The sequence below is a fragment of the Papio anubis genome, chromosome 8 (assembly GCF_008728515.1).
Source record: "Papio anubis isolate 15944 chromosome 8, Panubis1.0, whole genome shotgun sequence".
Classification (NCBI taxonomy): Eukaryota; Metazoa; Chordata; class Mammalia; order Primates; family Cercopithecidae; genus Papio; species Papio anubis.
In genome coordinates, this window is record NC_044983.1 from 42,722,759 (window position 1) to 42,740,017 (window position 17,259).

Below are 17,259 nucleotides of genomic sequence, written 5' to 3' on the forward strand. Positions count from 1 at the left end.
TGCTGTGATCTCAGGTACTTCTGACCTCAGTTTTATCATCTGCAAATTGGGAATGGTAATATCTACTTCTAGAACTTGTGGTGATGTTCATATGGAGCAACAGGAGGAGGAAAGGTGCATTGTCAGCCACAAGGCACTACATGAATTTATCATGGGAATAAATCATTAATTTTTATAAGAATTCAGTTCAGCCTTCCGTCCATCCTAGGAGGAGACAGGATGAGCACTCAGTGCTGCTGGTTTGTGGATCTGTGGCACACTGTGGCTCCAAGGAGGGGCCTGGGTGGGGATGGGCATCCCACTTGTGAATTGGGCAGTCCACAGTCCCAGAGCTAATAAGCTTGGGTTGGATGAGGCTGGGTTAGGCGGGTAGGAACCAAAACCAAATATTCACACGTGAGTGCTAGTTAGAGCTGTGTTTCTCAAAGGATGCTCCTCCAACCACTGACTACAGCAGCTGGAAACTTCTCAGCAATGCACATTCTCAGACCCTCCAGCCACCTCTGAATCAAACTCTGGGGTGGGGCTCCACCCTCCTTGTTTTAACAGCTCTAATGGTGGTTCTCTGGTTTGAGAGTCACTGAGATCTTAGAGGGCCATGCTGAACAGCAGGCTTGTAGGTGGGAGGATTACAGTTTAGGGGAGATGAGGAATGTAAGACGGAAGAGGGCAGGCAAGGGCAGGAGCACCAGCCTGAGGCCAGGCTTTATTTTAGTTGGCTCCATATGGTTTGAGAGAACTTTCCATGATGAAAGTCAGGGATGCAGGGACCCTTAGTTATGAGGGACAGCACACGTGCTCCCGGACTGCCGTTTGGCATAACTGTCCAGACCAGAGGCTCCATGTGCTACACATTTTTTTCAGCCCTTGATAGTCAGAGGTAGACCTTGAGAAGTATCCAGAGTGGGCCCAGCACAGCTTATTGGTGGCCAGAAGTGTGATCACAGGTGCCAAAGCCTGGCAGGTGTGGAACTGCGTGCTGCAGCAGTGGGTGTGCCACCTGTATATTTGCATGCAAGTGTAGCACACTCATTTGAGGTCAGCTCAGTGGAGGCCAGCTGTGCTGTCCTAGACATGGCCTATGGTGCCGCAGCCTGAGAGATTCTGCTGAGAGTGTGACTGCCGTTTATAGTGTTGACAGAATCCATTGTATCACTTTTAAAGACCTGTAATGATTGTGATTAGCCGCAGAGTTGAAAACTCCCTAAGTGCTATTGCTTACTACTGGGAGTCAGGACTGACGAGTCCTCCTATGCGTCCTGTGGCCTGGAAGGCTGCCTTGAACGCATCTCCCCTGGTATGAAGGCCCCTGACTCAGCCTCATCTCCAGCATTTCCTCCCCTTGCTCTTTGACCACACATCACTACATACTGGCATGCCAGATCTCTGCCAGTTTTAGAATGTATATTGATTGCGTCGTCTTCTTCGTTTTAAATGAAATAGATCAGGCACACAAAAGTGTAAAGAGAAAAACCAAAAAAATATAAAGAGAAGGAATGAACACTCATATATGGTGTTTTTTGTTTGTTTATTTGTTTTCTTTTTTGAGACAGAGTCTGTCGCCCAGGCTGGAGTGCAGTGGCACAATCTCACTGCAACCTCCACCTCCCAGGTTCAAGTGATTCTCCTACTCCAGCCTCCCTAGTAGTTGGGACTACAGTTGTGTGCCACCATGCCCGGCTAATTTTTTTTTGTATTTTTATTAGAACAGGATTTCACCATGTTGGCCAGGCTGGTCTTGAACTCCTAACCTCAAGTAAACCACCTTGGCTTCTCAAAGTGCTGGGATTACAGGCGTGTGCTACCACGCCCAGCCAGAGTTCTTTTTTCTGGCCAACATCGCCCGTTAGACAACATACCTGTTCTCACCAAATCCTATTCTGCCTGCAGATGGTCAGCCCAGATGTGTCGTCTCTACCTAGTAAATTGACAGGGCAGTGAGTTTCTCAGGGCTCACATTACAGTAAGCTCCACAGAGTCCCCTAGACAAGTTCATGTAGCAAAAGCATCTCTGAGGGAATTAAAAGGTGTAGAAATTAAAGTTGTTTTCTTTTTTGAGATGGAGTCTCGCTCTGTTGCCCAGGCTGGAGTGCAGTGGTGCAGTCTCAGCTCACTGCACACTGTGCCTCCCGGGTTCACGCCATTCTTCTGCCTCAGCCTCCCAAGTAGCTGGGACTATAGGCGCCTGCCACCACTCCTGGCTAATTTTTTTGTATTTTTAGTAGAGACGGGGTTTCACCATGTTAGCCAGGATGGTCTCAATCTCCTGACCTCTAGATCTGCCCGCCTTGGCCTGGGATTACAGGCATGAGCCACCACGCCCAGCCTTTTTGACCTAAAAAAAAATTAGGTCAAAGAGTATTTTAGACTCTTCACTCTCCTGGTTTCCCTTCTTTCCTCCCCAGGCTCTGGCAGTGATCTCTGGGGTGGAAGCTTGTTGGATGGCTACTTTCCACAATGCTTATATTTGGGGCCATAGTGAACAGTTATTTATGTTACCTAAATGATATTTTAAAAAAATACTCACTTTCTGATTTTGCCGTCCATGGAACTGAACTATGCTCTATGCTACAATTCAATTTGGGGATCCCTGAGCTCACATTCTAGTTAGTAGGGTGTGGTGGCCAGCTACCAGAGTGGTATCTAGGTGGTTTTTCTGTTTTGTCGGTTTCTCTTTCTCTCTCTCTTTCATTTTGGTGGTGGGTAAGGAAAATCACTCTCTTCTAGCAAGGTCTATGAGCTATTTTGGGGACATGAAGGAAGGTGGTGGATGTCCCTTTAGAGGGTCTACACTCATTTGAAGGTAGTGATCTTCTAAATACACTTGGATCATTGTTTCAGGAGAGAACATGGAGAAGGGGAAAATAAGCTTTTTGTGCTGAGTTATTGCTTCTATAAAACTGTTATTCTTCAGCTAAATAGGAAATAAAGCATTTGGTTCTTGATGAAAGTATTTTGTACATTTTGCGTAGAACAGTAACTGGTGACATTTAATCCTGTATAGGCTTGAAACTGACCTCAGCCTCTTCCAAACTCTCGCAGGGCTTCTGCCTTCTTGGACAGCAAGCCAGGGTTACTATGAGTAGACATTCCTTTGGTACCTTCTGTGTCCTTGACCTGTATTCTGCAGCTGGAGCCTCCTGGTAGCTCCCAGCTGAAGAGTTCACCTGGAGAGTTACTGCCATCATGTTGGCCTAATTTGGGTCAAAAGTAATCAAAAGAACCCTGGCTCTTGTTCCAAAAAGTGTTTTTGATGTAGAGCTTCAATGCAAGTTTTGTTTTTCAATATGTATGGTGTGACGAACCTACCCCAGGAAGAGGGAGTCATTCCACTAGTTGGTTCGGGGTGCTCAGTTGTTTAATTATCGGTTTGGCAGGCCCCAGTTTTTCTTCAGTTCACAAATAGAATTCTCATTTGGAATATATCCAGTGTTCATTTGGTTTCTTTCAGTTGCAGCAAATCTTACTATGATTTGAGTTTTTTAAATACCATGTTTTTCAGGAAGTCTTTTCAGTGGCATTTTCTGATAATGCCGGACTCATAATCCAAAAAGAAGTCTGTTAAAAAGCAGATTTGCCTATAGTCATTACCTTTTTTCTGAGTTTGTAATCAGACCTCATCTTGAATCTGTAAATCCTGTGGAGTCTCAGGTGATTTTCCTGACTTTCCCTGCATGCATGGAGGCAGGTAGCAGTTGGATGGGCCTTTATGCCCCGTCATGTGCAGGAGCCCCGCAGAGCCCTGCTGCTGCCCTCCGTCTTCCCCACAGCAAGCCTGCTGCCTGTACAGCTTGTGCTTCTCTGTGCATGTACGGCACAGCATCTGTAGCAAAAGGAGTCTGCAAGTATTTTGGAGAGTAAGACCTGCATGGCTTGTTTTCTTCTGCCAGAGAACCTAGAACAGGCAAAGACATACATGTATTTTTCCTTTGGAGGCATCAAGCTCCTTCCTGGACATTGAACTTTATGATAATCTGTGAGTGAATCTGCCCTGTTCCTGCACTTGCAGAGAGGGTCTGCCTGGCCTCCTTCCACATTCACACAGTCCAACTGGCATGAGAAAGGATGGAAGCCTCTTCGCACCTGTGCCCATTTACCTAGAGTCGCCTTTCCCTATCGGCAAACACCATTATTGAGTTCTTCCAGAGACTTAAATAAATGTTTTTGAAGATCTGTTGCCCGCCCTTTACAGACACCTGGCAGCATGTTCCACAACTGCTCAGGAGACCCATGCACACTTTAGCATGCCTCGGCTCTTTCCGAGCAACATGGGCAGGTTTCTTTTTTTTACCCCCATGGTGTGCAGCCTTGCATTGCGTGGCAGTACCCTCATCTGTTTAGCTGTCCTTTCGAGGTGGACTTTCAGATTGTTTCCCATCTTTTGCATGTGAAAATGCACATTTTCCAAGTTCTGTTCCTTTTCCTGCTTTAAAGCTTTTTGACCTTTTTCCTAGAATTTTTTGTTTATTCCTGTTTTAAGAGTTTTGAATTTTATTTAATTGAAACATGAAATAAATGTACTTTTCTATGCCTCTGGACTATTATTTATGCTGTTACTTCATTCATGCAGAGGCAAGGGTGGAAGACCTATTTTATTAACCTCTATTCTAAAGACTGTTCTTCCAGGCAAGTAAAGATAAGGAGATCATAAAAATAGGTGAAAGATCAGGACAGGAAATGCAGATTGGATTGTGAGAAAAAAGAAAAGCAAAATTTGTTTAATTTCATGTGTGTGCTGCATAAATGCTATGGGATAAGAAAAAGAATATGTATGTTTACACATACATTCACAAGCGTGCGTGCACGCACACACAGAGTTCCTGATATAGTGGGAAAGGTAAAATGTACCTATTTAAAAATGACATAAAGCCAAAGCAACATAAAGATAAAACCAGGTGGTATAGGTCAGAAGACAGCAAGTAAGTTGCAGATGAGAGTGATGAGACGTCTTTTTGGAGCTGACCCTTCCCCTGCTAGGGCGTGTCTGCCTGAGAGAGCAGCTGAGCAGAGGCTGATGGTGGGGTCAGAATGTGAGGTGTCCCAGGGACTGAGGGTGTGGTGTGGCATTGGATGACGGGGTTTGGAGTGTGACTCTGGAGTCCAGGGCACACTGTTGGCCTTAAGTGCTGGGATGAGGAGCTTGGATTGCTGTGATTAGATTGAGGGGCTGTGGTTCCTGGAGAGGAGAGCATGGAACACAGTGTTAGGGACTTCCTTGGGAGATATGTGTAGGATAGGGCAAGGCTGTGCACAGATAGAAAGAACAGGAAAGGAAAGGGAGGTCAGTGTAGGAGATCAGCATTTCTAATGATTCTGCTCTAGATACAAAGTGTGTTTGAGAGTGGAGAGGAAGGGCAAGTTGTTAAGATTGATTGTTGAATTAGTTTCAGTTTGATGTTAAAGAGAATGTAGAGTAAATGATAATCCCTCGAAGGTGGAGATCTTGGCGTGCTGGCAGCCTGGTGGTATAATAGAAATCTGAGAAAGGGGGAGGTTATTAAGTCAGTTTTATCAGGTAAGGTTGAATGAAATAATTAAATTTAAGTGCCTCTTGGGTGTTTGCAAAGATGTATAGATTAAGGCTAAAAGGGTTGGAGAAACAGATTCGGGAGTTACCTATGATTTCTTTTGGTTATTCTGCTCTCAGGATTGAAAACTAAAGAATCTCAGTACCATGTTTCTAATTAGTGCCATAAAATTCTTTATTGATGCCAAGTTTTTATTTTTTCCTTATAAATTGTGGTAGGTAGAATTCTAAATGACCTCCAATATGCCCATTCCCAGTATACACTGCATAATCCATGGGACTGTATAACCCACTAGGGTGGGTTATACTCCTGTGATTAGGTTTAATATATGGCACAGTTGACTTTGGGAAGGGAATTTATTGTCAGTGGGTTTGATCCACTTGCCAGAGCCCTTTAAACCTGTATTTAGAGGTCAGAAGCTGAGGAGTTAAGAAATTCGAAGCAGGAGATGGGTTTATATGCTGTTGCTGGCTTGGAGATGGAGAGGACCACCTGGCAAGGAATGTAGCAGTATCCAGGAGCCCAGAGCAAACCTCAGTTGATAGCCAACAAGGAAACAGGGACCTCAGTCCTATCACCACAGGAGCTGAATTCTGCTAGTACAAAGAATGAGCTTGGAATTGGATTTTTCTCCAGAGCTCCCAGAGGAGAACTAAGCTCCACCAACACCTTGATTTCATCTTTATGACACTCTGAGCAGGGGACCCAGTTAAAACATGGCCAAACTTCTGACTTCTGAAGCTGGGAGCTAATAAATGAGTGTTGCTTTAAGCCACTAAGTTTGTGGTAATTTGTTACACAGCAATAGGAAACTAACAAAGTTAGTTGAACAACAGTTGAAAGTTGCAGGTAGTATGGACCATTATATAAACTCACACATTTAAGACAGTGGGAATATGGGAATAGAAAGAAGTTAAATGGTTGTCAAGAAATTCTACCACTTAGCCCCCGTTGCCACCCTTCCCCTGGCCAGCCCACTCCACTCCTTTCATAGCACTTAGTGGAGTGTGTCCATAACCCATCCAAGTCTTGGTCAGTGTTGTAGCAGCAGCATGTAGCAGATACTTGGTTTTTCCGCCTGAATGTATTAAGTGAATGAATGTAGGAAGGAATTGTGAAATGCTAGTTGGAGAAAATAAGCAGCTGGAGGAAAGAAGGGAACCTGGAGAGTATAAGAACACAGTGATCAAAGCCAAGTTAGAAATTGTAGGATGATGCTTGTTTTCCTAGTCCATTGGGGCTGTTGTAACAAAGTACCGCAGATTAAGTGGCGTATAAACGATGGAAATGCATTTCTCACAGTTCTGGAGGCTGTGAAGTCCAAGGTCAGGGCATCAGCAGATTTGGTGTCTGGTGAGGGCAGCTTCCTGGTTCATAGGTAGCCATCTTTTTGCTGTAACCTCATATGGTGGAAGGGACAAGGCAGCTCTCTGGGACCTTTTTTATAAGGGCACTAATCCCATTCATGAGAGTTCTACCCCCTTAACCTAATTACTTCCCAAAAGTCCCACCTTCTGATACCACCACACTGGCAATTAGTTTCAATGTACAAGTTTTGGGGAGGACACAACATTCAGTCCATAGCATATGTCAGTGGTTGTTAACAGAGTCAGAAGTAGTCAAAAAAAAAAAAAAAGGGGGGGGGGGGATTTTGCTAGGGAGAGATCCCACTGCTGAGTGCAGTACTGAAAACTAAGACAAGATTTCAGTAATTAGAATTAAAAAGCAGATCCTTGAATCCTCGTGTCATCTTGCCAGCCATCTTGGTAAGCATGCTGTGGTCTTGATGAGACAAGAAAATTGCCATGTGTGGGCATGTTCTTCATACTTGCCTTCAATGCACATGTCTTTTCTGTGCAGAAGTGGTTAACATGTGACTAACCTATGGAAAAGAAGGTCATGTGTGATCTTTTATGAAAAATCAATAGTCTCCTTGTTAATATCACTAATAACTTTATATAGCCTATTGACTGTAAAATATACATGCAATATTCAGTTTCCTGTTTAATGATTGAAAAGGTCTGTTCTGTGAATGTTTATCAGCATCAAAGAAGTCTGGGCATGATTTTTAAAAACCGAAAAGGGAAATAAGTAAGTGAGATATGAAGTCCCCATATGGTTGAAATGTCTAGAGATGAAAGGGCTGGAAACAGCTTCTATCAGAGGTTTGTTAGAACTTATGAAAGTTGTAGTAAAGTAAACTGCTGTGATACCAGATAAATGACTGGTAATGTGTCTCTGTGTCCAGTATATATTTCATAGGCACGGGAGAACGAACAAACTTTAGAAGGTGCCATTTATTATACATAAACTAGAATCTTATTGGGGAGTGGGTTTGTATATGAAGAGGACATTGCAGGATATCATAAAATGCAGAGAAATGTGACTAAGATTCTCACATTGTGCAGGAGCAGGTGAGTGACAGTGTTCTTCCCCTATGTCCCTTTCAATTGGTATCATTGTCAGGTATTTTTTAAGAAAAGCTTTCTGCAAGGAGTAAGAGAGGCAGCTTCTAACAACAAAGGTTACACAGACATGATTTACCTTTTTTGAACTAGCTTTACCCCAAATTGCATTGTTAAATTTTTGAATTTAGAAGTAATGATAGGCTGGACTACTTAGTGTTTTAACTGTATTTGAGACCACAAGTAGTTTCTTCAATATTTTCTCAAGCCCTTAAGACACTTAATTCTCCCTCTTGACTTCCTCTTCATCTTAGAAACTGCAATTTCCTTTGTAGGAACAACTTCCTGCTGGGCGCTGCCCTCTTTGGCCACTTCTGTCTTGGGTGCCTGTGTTTTTATCTAAAGCCATAAGTGCATTGCAACACTAGCCATTTCATCATCATGTGAATTGAGAAAGTCTAGCAGGAAGTCACAAGTCGATTGTCCCCAATACAAGCCCAAATGCTTCTTGGTTGCTGTGTCATAATAGGCAGTTGGTGTTCTGAATGGCAGTTGTGAAGAGGATACTTTATAGAAAGGACTTCTTTTCTAGAGATATATTTAAGAGCCTGATCATTGGAGAACAAAATGCACGCGGAAAGGAAATACTTTAACCACAGTCTAAAAAAGATCTTATGATCCAGTGCCGTTTTCTCTTATAGTCATATTAAATTCATTAATTTCCAATGGGGACTTTCTTGGTTTGTCTGGGTTTTTTTTTTTTTAAAGGGGTCCCTACCCCCCATTTTAAGGGAGAGTCTTTAACACAATGTAAAGAAATCTCTTTTTTTTTTTTTTCCTTCTTCCATTCTCTTTATTTTCTGCACTGCAAGTGTCTTCTGTTGGTTTCATCTTTCTTTTCAGGACCTGGCTTCATGATTGTCTCCTAAAAAGATGGTTTTGTAGGCACAACAATAGGTCAGCAGTAATTAACCTATGAAGTGAGTGGTAATTATAAATGTGGTTGTGGACTCTGGAGTGTCTTTTCCTGTGTATAACATCTTATGGAGAAAGAAATCTGTCCCTCTCCTCAGAAGGCAGAAGGGACCTCTTTAGTGGCCTTCTGTATCAACTGCATAGGAGGCGCAATGTTGATTTTCTCTGTGTTGCTATTCATATAGGGCAGTTGCCTCTAGGGCTGCTAACCATAAAGAAACAGTATATCACACACAAAAAAATTTCTGCTATTGTTATTTAGAGATCAGATAAGCAGATGCTTTCAGTAAGTGAAGTGGTCAAGGTTTTTTTTTTTTTTTTTTGAGACAGAGTTTTGCGCTGTTGCCCAGGCTGGAGTGCAGTGGCGCCATCTGGGCTCATTGCAACCTCTGCCTCCCGGGTTCAAGTGATTCTCCTGCCTAAGCCTCCCAAGTATCGGGTATTACAGGCGCGTGCCATCACGCCCGGCTAATTTTTTTATCTTTAGTAGAGACAGGGTTTCACCATGTTGGCCAGGCTGGTCTCAAAACTCCTGACCTCGGGATCCACCCACCTTGGCCTCCCAAAGTGCTGTGATTACAGGCGTGAGCCACCGTGCCTGGCCAAGATTTAATTATTTTATATTCTCTTGCATAGTAGATTTTTCTATGACCATCTATATTCTTGGAGCCAGGCCTATAAAAACCAAGCCAGGGTTTAAAGCTCACAGTCTCAAAGAAGGGACAGATGTATATATAAGTTATTGTAGTACACAGAAATTAAGTAATAGAAACAGTATAATATGTGGTGGTGACCAGCCCTCTGTGGCTTCAGAAAGACCCTGTAGTAGATGATGCTAAAGCAGGTATAGGGTAAGATGAATGGTAGAACCTACGTGGATGTCTACTAAAAATATTAAAAATTAGCCAGGTGTGGTGGCATGTGTCTGTAATCCCAGTTACTTGGGATGCTGAGGCAGCAGGTGGAGTTGCAGTGAGCCGAGATTGCACCACTGCACTCCAGCCTGTGTGACAGAGCGAGAGTGTCTGAAAAGAAAAGAACCTAGGTGGATGCTGTCAGATTTACTCATCATAGACTGTTGGGGTGGGAGAAAGGTTTTACAAATGAAGGCTGTTTCAATAAAGTCTTCTGCACTGAGTAAGAGTTTGCCAGGTGAAGAGGAAAGAGGAAGGGCATTCCAGGTAAAAGAAACAGTGTGTTAAAAATACGGAGGGGGAAAAAAAAATCTTAACTTTCTGGGGGAAACTTTAGTAATTTGGTGTAGCTGAGTTAGGCATTTTTTGTGGAAGAGCAGCAGGAAATGAGATTAGACAATTAAGATCATAAGGGTCCTGAATGCCAGACTGTTTGCTTTTTATTTATGCTTGTAAATGATAGAGTTTTTTTTCATATGTATATACTAAAAAATCTTGTAACTGGCCAGTGAATATGAAAAAAAAAATTTAAGTTAAAAAAAAAAACCCTCGCCTTTCTCAACCACAGTTCCCTGCAGCCCCTGCCACATTTCTTGCTCCTGCTTAAAGCAAAGCCCCTTGAGATAGTTGTCTAGGTTTGCTGTCTCTAGTGTCTCTTCTCCCATCCCCCCATGCTGACTGCAGTCCAGCTTCTGCCTCTGACCTCCACTGTGCTGGTCACCAAGGACCTATACAAGGTAGAATCCAAAGGCAGACTATCCAGCCTACATTGCTTACAAGCAGCACTGGGACTGTTGATCACTTTCGCCTCCTTGGATACCACAAGCAGGGATTTTTTTTTTTTTAAAGGAAGAAAAAAGAAAACCGTTAAAGTATAGATGCCACTACATGAAACTGTTGTTTCAATTACAGACATGTCTGTCTTTCCAGGTGAAATGTGTGTTGTGGTCCAAAGAAGTTTGAAAAAAAATTGAAAACCCTTATTTAGATCACAGGGATTAAGAGCATGGACAACCTGGGCTCAGATAGCCAGATTGGAGCCCACTGGTCAGTAACTATGCCTAGAGCAAATTACTTAACCTTTTTGAGTCTCAGCTTCTTAGGTGGCTTATAAACAACAGAAATTTCTCAGTTTTAGGGGCTGGAAGTCAGAGCTCAGGGTGCCAGCATGGTCTGGTTCTGGTGAAGGCCATTTTCCAGGTTGCAGTCTGCTGACTTCTCGTATGCTCACATGGCAGAAAGAGAACAAGCTAGCTCTTTGTAATCGGCTTATAAGGGTCTACCCTCATGACCTGCTCACCTCCCAAAGTCCTCACCTCCATGTTGTGGATTAGATTTCAACATACGAATCTTGGGGGAGACACATTCAGTGTAATGGTTTACTTCTCTGTAAAATGGGTATAATAATTTCTATCTCATAGTGCTGTAGTAAGGATCAAGAGGTCATGAAATAAAGCCTCTGTCACATAGTGCATTGCTTCAAAAAATTAATAGGAAGTAACTGGCTAGATTCCACCAGGTAAGACAGAAATCCTCTGCTTGGAGCTTTCTGGGATGTGTTAATCTCCTTTCAGCCTAACTGCTCATATTGTTTGTCCCCTGGTTCTGCTGTATTGACTACACAGTGACTCTCCAAACATGGTGGACTATTCAAGTGTTCATTCCTCCATCTCTGTTCTCCTGCTGTTGCTTTGCAGGAGCACCCTCCTCTTCCCAGTCCTGGCCCCAGCCTGTGAAACATTTACTCATTTTCAAGTCACCTCTTCTGGGAAGACTTCCCCATTAACCTCCATGCCTGGAAACCCAAGTCTGCCCATGCCCCTGATATATTACAGCACCTGTAACTCTGATGTTTTTGATGTATTTGCCTTTCTGATCCTTCTTCTATACTTTGAGTTTCTGAGGTCAAGAAAAAATGTTTTATTTATCTTTTGTCCCCAGCCTAGGACATTGTCAGGCCCATAGTAAACATGTAATTAGTGTTTGATGAGTGAATAATGATAGTAAAGCTTACCTTAGCATAGCCGGTGCTGGGCATTAGGGAGACAAGGTACTATCCCTGTCCTTAAGAATTTTGACTTTGGGAGTCCAAGGTGGGTGGATCACCTGAGGTGAGGAGTTCGAGACCAGCCTGACCAATATGGTGAAACCCCGTCTCTACTAAAAATACAAAAAATTAGCCAGGTGTGGTGGTGCATGCCTGTAATCCCAGCTACTTGGGAAGCCGAGGCAGGAGAATCGCTTGAACCTGGGAGGAGGAGGATGCAGTGATCCGCGATCGTGCCACTGCACTCCAGCCTGGCTGACAGAGTGAAAATCCGTCTCAAAAATGATAATAATATAGTAATTTTATAGTGTTTTTCATTTAATCCTCATGATGACTTTGTGGAATAGGCATTATTATTCTTTTACAACTTTTTAAATTTTAGATGCATAGGGTACGTGTACATATTTGTTACATGGGTATATTGCATACTCGTGGTGATTGGGCTTTTGTGTACCCAGTACCCAAATACTGAACATTGTACCTGATAGGTATTTATTATTCTTTCTCTGAAGTTGGAGACAGTAAGGCATAGAGACTTTGCAAAACCAGGTTACACTGCTAACAGAACACTGTGCCTGAAATTCTTAATGGTTAGGTACTGTGCTAGTCACGAGGGAAATGAAAAGGAAGAGGTGATAGGGCTAGGAGGATTAGGATCTCCAAGAATTTATTTCTTAATTATCAGCCTTGTGATCTAACTGTAGAAATTGGAGATACACCTGAAAATATTCAGTGCACTACTGTGGAATGTATTCCTGGAATGATAGTATAAAATTTTTAAAAATCTTCAGTTCACCAGAGAAGTAATATTTCAGATAGGAGTCTCCTATCTCTTAATTGAAAAGCATCAATTTAAAAAAATCACATTTGTTGAAAATTGCAGAGACTAATTTCCTAACTTGCCAATTTTTATTTCAAAAGAAGTAGAGACTGTCATTGTGTCACTCTTATTTAGGGTATGTTGAACATTTCTGATCCAAGCAAAGTTTTACTTATAGTGTGGAGAAAATTGGGCATATGGTTGGTACACACTAGTGCTTTGTGTGGTATTTGGCAATTTGGGGGAGATGTGCATTCAAAGCATTTGACATTTCAAGGTTTAAAATGTGGCAGTAGTCTAGATGGGATTTTTTTTTTTTTTTTTTTTTATTATACTTTAAGTTCTGGGCTACATGTGCAGAACGTGCAATTTCATTACATAGGTATAAAAGTCAATGCTTTTCATTATGTGGGTGTGAAGTATATACTCTAGCCATATTGCTTCAGTGATTTCCAGTAGATTCAAAATAAGTCATCCACCGTCTTTGCAAATCAAGGAGGGTGTTAGTGGTAGGCCCAAACTGCTATTATTTAAAACTTCTATAGAACTCACATTAATATTAGATTGTGTTGAAATGCAGTTTTCTGGCTTAAAATCAATTTTTAAAAATTCCAAATTAAAAAGATAAATCAAATGTGAAAGGTAATGATTTTCAGTTATTAATAAATATACAGGGGCACAGGCCTAGGAGAAATAAGTTGTGGTAAGTGCTTTCCCCTGAGGTTTACTTTATAAAGTGCTACATACAGTTAGCCCTGGTAGGCTTGTGTTTCTGTTTTATTTGCTCTTATAATGAAAGTTGAGCTGTTTTTGATCTGTTGGTGTATGCTGTTTTAGGTTCATTTGTTTTATTCATTCTAGGTGTGGTGATGGTTTCTACTGAGCCATCTTTTTTTCTCTTGTTCATCTGGAAAATTTAAAAACTAGGATTAGGGACAGATTTGGAGAAAGTCTATCAAAAGGGGTTTTAGAAGAAAATAAATAGATAAACCTGACATTTCTCTAGAAGTTAAAACAGGATAATAGAAAGTAGTTCCATTAAAACCTTATTTGCTGGCCAGGCATGGTGGCTCACACCTGTAATCCTAACACTTTGGGAGGCCAAGATAGAAGGATCACCTGAGCCCAGGAGTTCGAGACCAGCCTGGGCAACATATTGAGACCCTGTCTCTTAGGGAAAAAGAAATTCTTATCTGCTTTATGTCCTGAATTGCTCATTTAAACTTGTAAAATAAAGACTGTATCTATTAAAAAGTAATTAAACTTTGTTGCCTAGAAATATAAATTGTCCCATTTTGGTTATATTTTCAAATAATTTGAACTGAATTATTTTGTCTTGCATATGTAGGTTTAAGTCTAAATATCCAGTTAGGTGGACTTTTGGTTTACTTCTTTTTCATGTCTGTCAGAAGAGAATATCTTCCTGTTTGTCTCCACCCCAGGTCTCTTCATGAATTTAGTTTTAGATGCTTTCTTCATTTTTAGCTAAGTTTTAATCTTCTAATTTGTTATAGACAGCTTGACTTTCAGTTATACCTAATTTAATCAAGGAGACAAAGCCGTCTGTTTCAAGAATGTGATTTAAAAACACACATTTAGGCGGGGCATTGTGGCTCATGCCTGTAATCCCAGCACTTTGAGAGACCAAGATGGGCAGATCACTAGAAGTTAGGAAGTTTGAGAAGTTTTCTACTAAAAATGAAGAATTAGCCAGGTGTAGCAGAGGCCTGTAGTCCCAGCTACTCAGGAGGCTGAGGCAGGAGAATCACTTGAACCTGGGAGGTGGAGTTTGCAGTGGGCTGAGATCGCACCACTGCATTCCAGCCTGGGCAACAGAGCAAGACTTGGTCCATCTCCTCCCCCGAAAAAACGAAACATTTAATTATAACAGACAAGGCCAGAGAGATGTGTAGCCATGGTTGATGGACAGTTTTCAAGGCATATGATCTTCTTATTTTGCTATGACTAGTTTAAAAGTTTTATTCTTTTGAGAGGCAGTGGGGAATAGATTGAGTTAAGAATTAATAGGCTTTTGAACTTTAAAGTAGTTTTTTCCAGTTCTGTGAAGAAAGTCATTGGTAGCTTAATGGGAATGGCATTGCATCTATAAATTACCTTGGGCAGTATGGCCATTTTCACAATATTGATTCTTCCTATCCATGAGCATGGAATGTTCTTTCATTGTATGTGTCCTCTTTTATTTCATTGAGCAGTGGTTTGTAGCTCTCCTTGAAGAGGTCCTTCACATCCCTTCTAAGTTGGATTTCTAGGTATTTTATTTTCTTTGAAGCTGTTGTGAATGGGAGTTCACTCATGATTTGGCTCTCTGTTTGTCTGTTATTGGTGTATAAGAATGCTTGTGATTTTTGCACATTGATTTTGTATCTTGAGACTTTGCTGAAGTTGCTTATCAGCTTAAGGAGATTTTGGGCTGAGATGATGGGGTTTTCTAAGTATACAATCATGTCATCAGCAAACAGGGACAATTTGACTTCTTCCTTTCCTAATTGAATACCGTTTCTTTCTTTCTCTTGCCTGATTGCCCTGACCAGAACTTCCAACACTGTGTTGAATAGGAGTGGTGAGAGAGGGCATCCCTGTCTTGTGCCAGTTTTTAAGGGGAATGCTTCCAGTTTTTGCCCATTCAGTATGATATTGGCTGTGGGTTTGTCATAAATAGCTCTTATTATTTTGAGATACGTTCCATCAATACCGAATTTATTGAGCGTTTTTAGCATGAAGGGCTGTTGAATTTTGTCAAAGGCCTTTTCTGCATCTGTTGACATAATCGTGTGGTTTTTGTCTTTGGTTCTGTTTATATGCTGGATTATGTTTATTGATTTGCGTGTGTTGAACCAGCCTTGCATCCCAGGGATGAAGCACACTTGATCATGGTGGACAGGCTTTTTGATGTGCTGCTGGTTTCGGTTTGTCAGTATTTTATTGAGGATTTTTGCATCGATGTTCATCAGGGATATTGGTCTAAAATTATCTTTTTTTTGTTGTGTCTCTATCAGGATGATGTTGAGCTCATAAAATGAGTTAGGGAGGATTCCCTCTTTTTCTGTTGATTGGAGTAATTTCAGAAGGAATGATACCAGCTCCTCCTTGTACCTCTGGTAGAATTCAACTGTGAATCTGTCTGGTCCTGTACTTTTTTTGGTTGGTGGGCTACTAATTATTGCCTCAATTTCAGAGCCTGCTATTCATCTATTCAGGGATATAACTTCTTCCTGGTTTAGTCTTGGGAGAGTGTATGTGTCCAGGAATTTATCCATTTCTTCTAGGTTTTCTGGTTTATTTGCATAGAGGTGTTTATAGTATTCTCTGATGGTAGTTTGTATTTCTGTGGGGTCGATAGTGATATCTCCTTTATCATTTTAAGCATCTATTTGATTCTTCTCTGTTTTCTTCTTTATTAGTTTGCTAGCAGTCTCTCAATTTTGTTGATCTTTACAAAAAACCAGCTCCTGGATTCATTGATCTTTTGGAGGGTTTTTTGTGTCTCTTATCTCCTTCAGTTCTGCTCTATCTTAGTTATTTCTTGCCTTCTGCTAGCTTTTGAATGTGTTTGCTCTTGCTTCTCTAGTTCTTTTAATTGTGATATTAGGGCGTCAATTTTAGATCTTTCCTTCTTTCTCTTGTGGGCATTTAGTGCTATAAATTTCCCTCTACACATTGCTTTAAATGTTTCCCAGAGATTCTGGTATGTTGTATCTTTGTTCTCATTGGTTTCAAAGAACATCTTTATTTCTGCCTTCATTTCGTTATGTACCCAGTAGTCCTTCAGGAGCGGATTGTTCAGTTTCCATGTGGTTGAGCTGTTTTGATTGAGTTTCTTAGTCCTGAGTTCTAGTTTGATTGCACTGTGGTCTGAGAGACAGTTTGTTGTAATTTCTATTCTTTTACATTTGCTGAGTGAGGAGTGCTTTACTTCCAACTATGTGGTCAATTTTGGAATAAGTGTGATGTGGTGCTGAGAAGAATTGTATCTTCTGTTGATTTGGGGTGAAGAGTTCTGTAGATGTCTATTAGATCTGCTTGGTGCAGAGTTGAGTTCAATTCCTGGATATCCTTGTTAACTTTCTGTCTCGTTGATCTGTCTAATGTTGACAGTGGGGTGTTAAAGTCTCCCATTATTATTGTGTGGGAGTCCAAGTCTCTTTGGAAGTCTCTAAGGATATGCTTTATAAATCTGGGTGCTCCTGTATTGGGTGCATATATATTTAGGATAGTTAGCTCTTCTTGTTGAATTGATCCCTTTACCATTATGTACTGGCCTTCTTTGTCTCATGTGATCTTTGTTGGTTTAAAGTCTGTTTTATCAGAGACTAGGATTGCAACCCCTGCCTTTTTTTTTTTTTTTTCCATTTGCTTGGTACATCTTCCTCTATCCCTTTATTTTGAGCCTACGTGTGTGTCTGCATGTGAGATGGGTCTCCTGAATACAGCAAACTGATGGGTCTTGACTCTTCATCCAATTTGCCAGTCTGTGTCTTTTAATTGGACCATTTAGTCCATTTACATTTAAGGTTAATATTGTTATGTGTGAACCTGATCCTGTGATGAT

At 41.4% G+C, this 17,259-nt stretch overlaps 1 protein-coding gene across 8 annotated transcripts in view; it reads left to right on the plus strand.

The window, feature by feature from the left end:
- Positions 1 to 17,259, plus strand: part of SPIDR (scaffold protein involved in DNA repair) — a 481,415-nt gene that overhangs the window by 108,641 nt on the left and 355,515 nt on the right. The gene's annotated exons all lie outside the window — the stretch shown is intronic.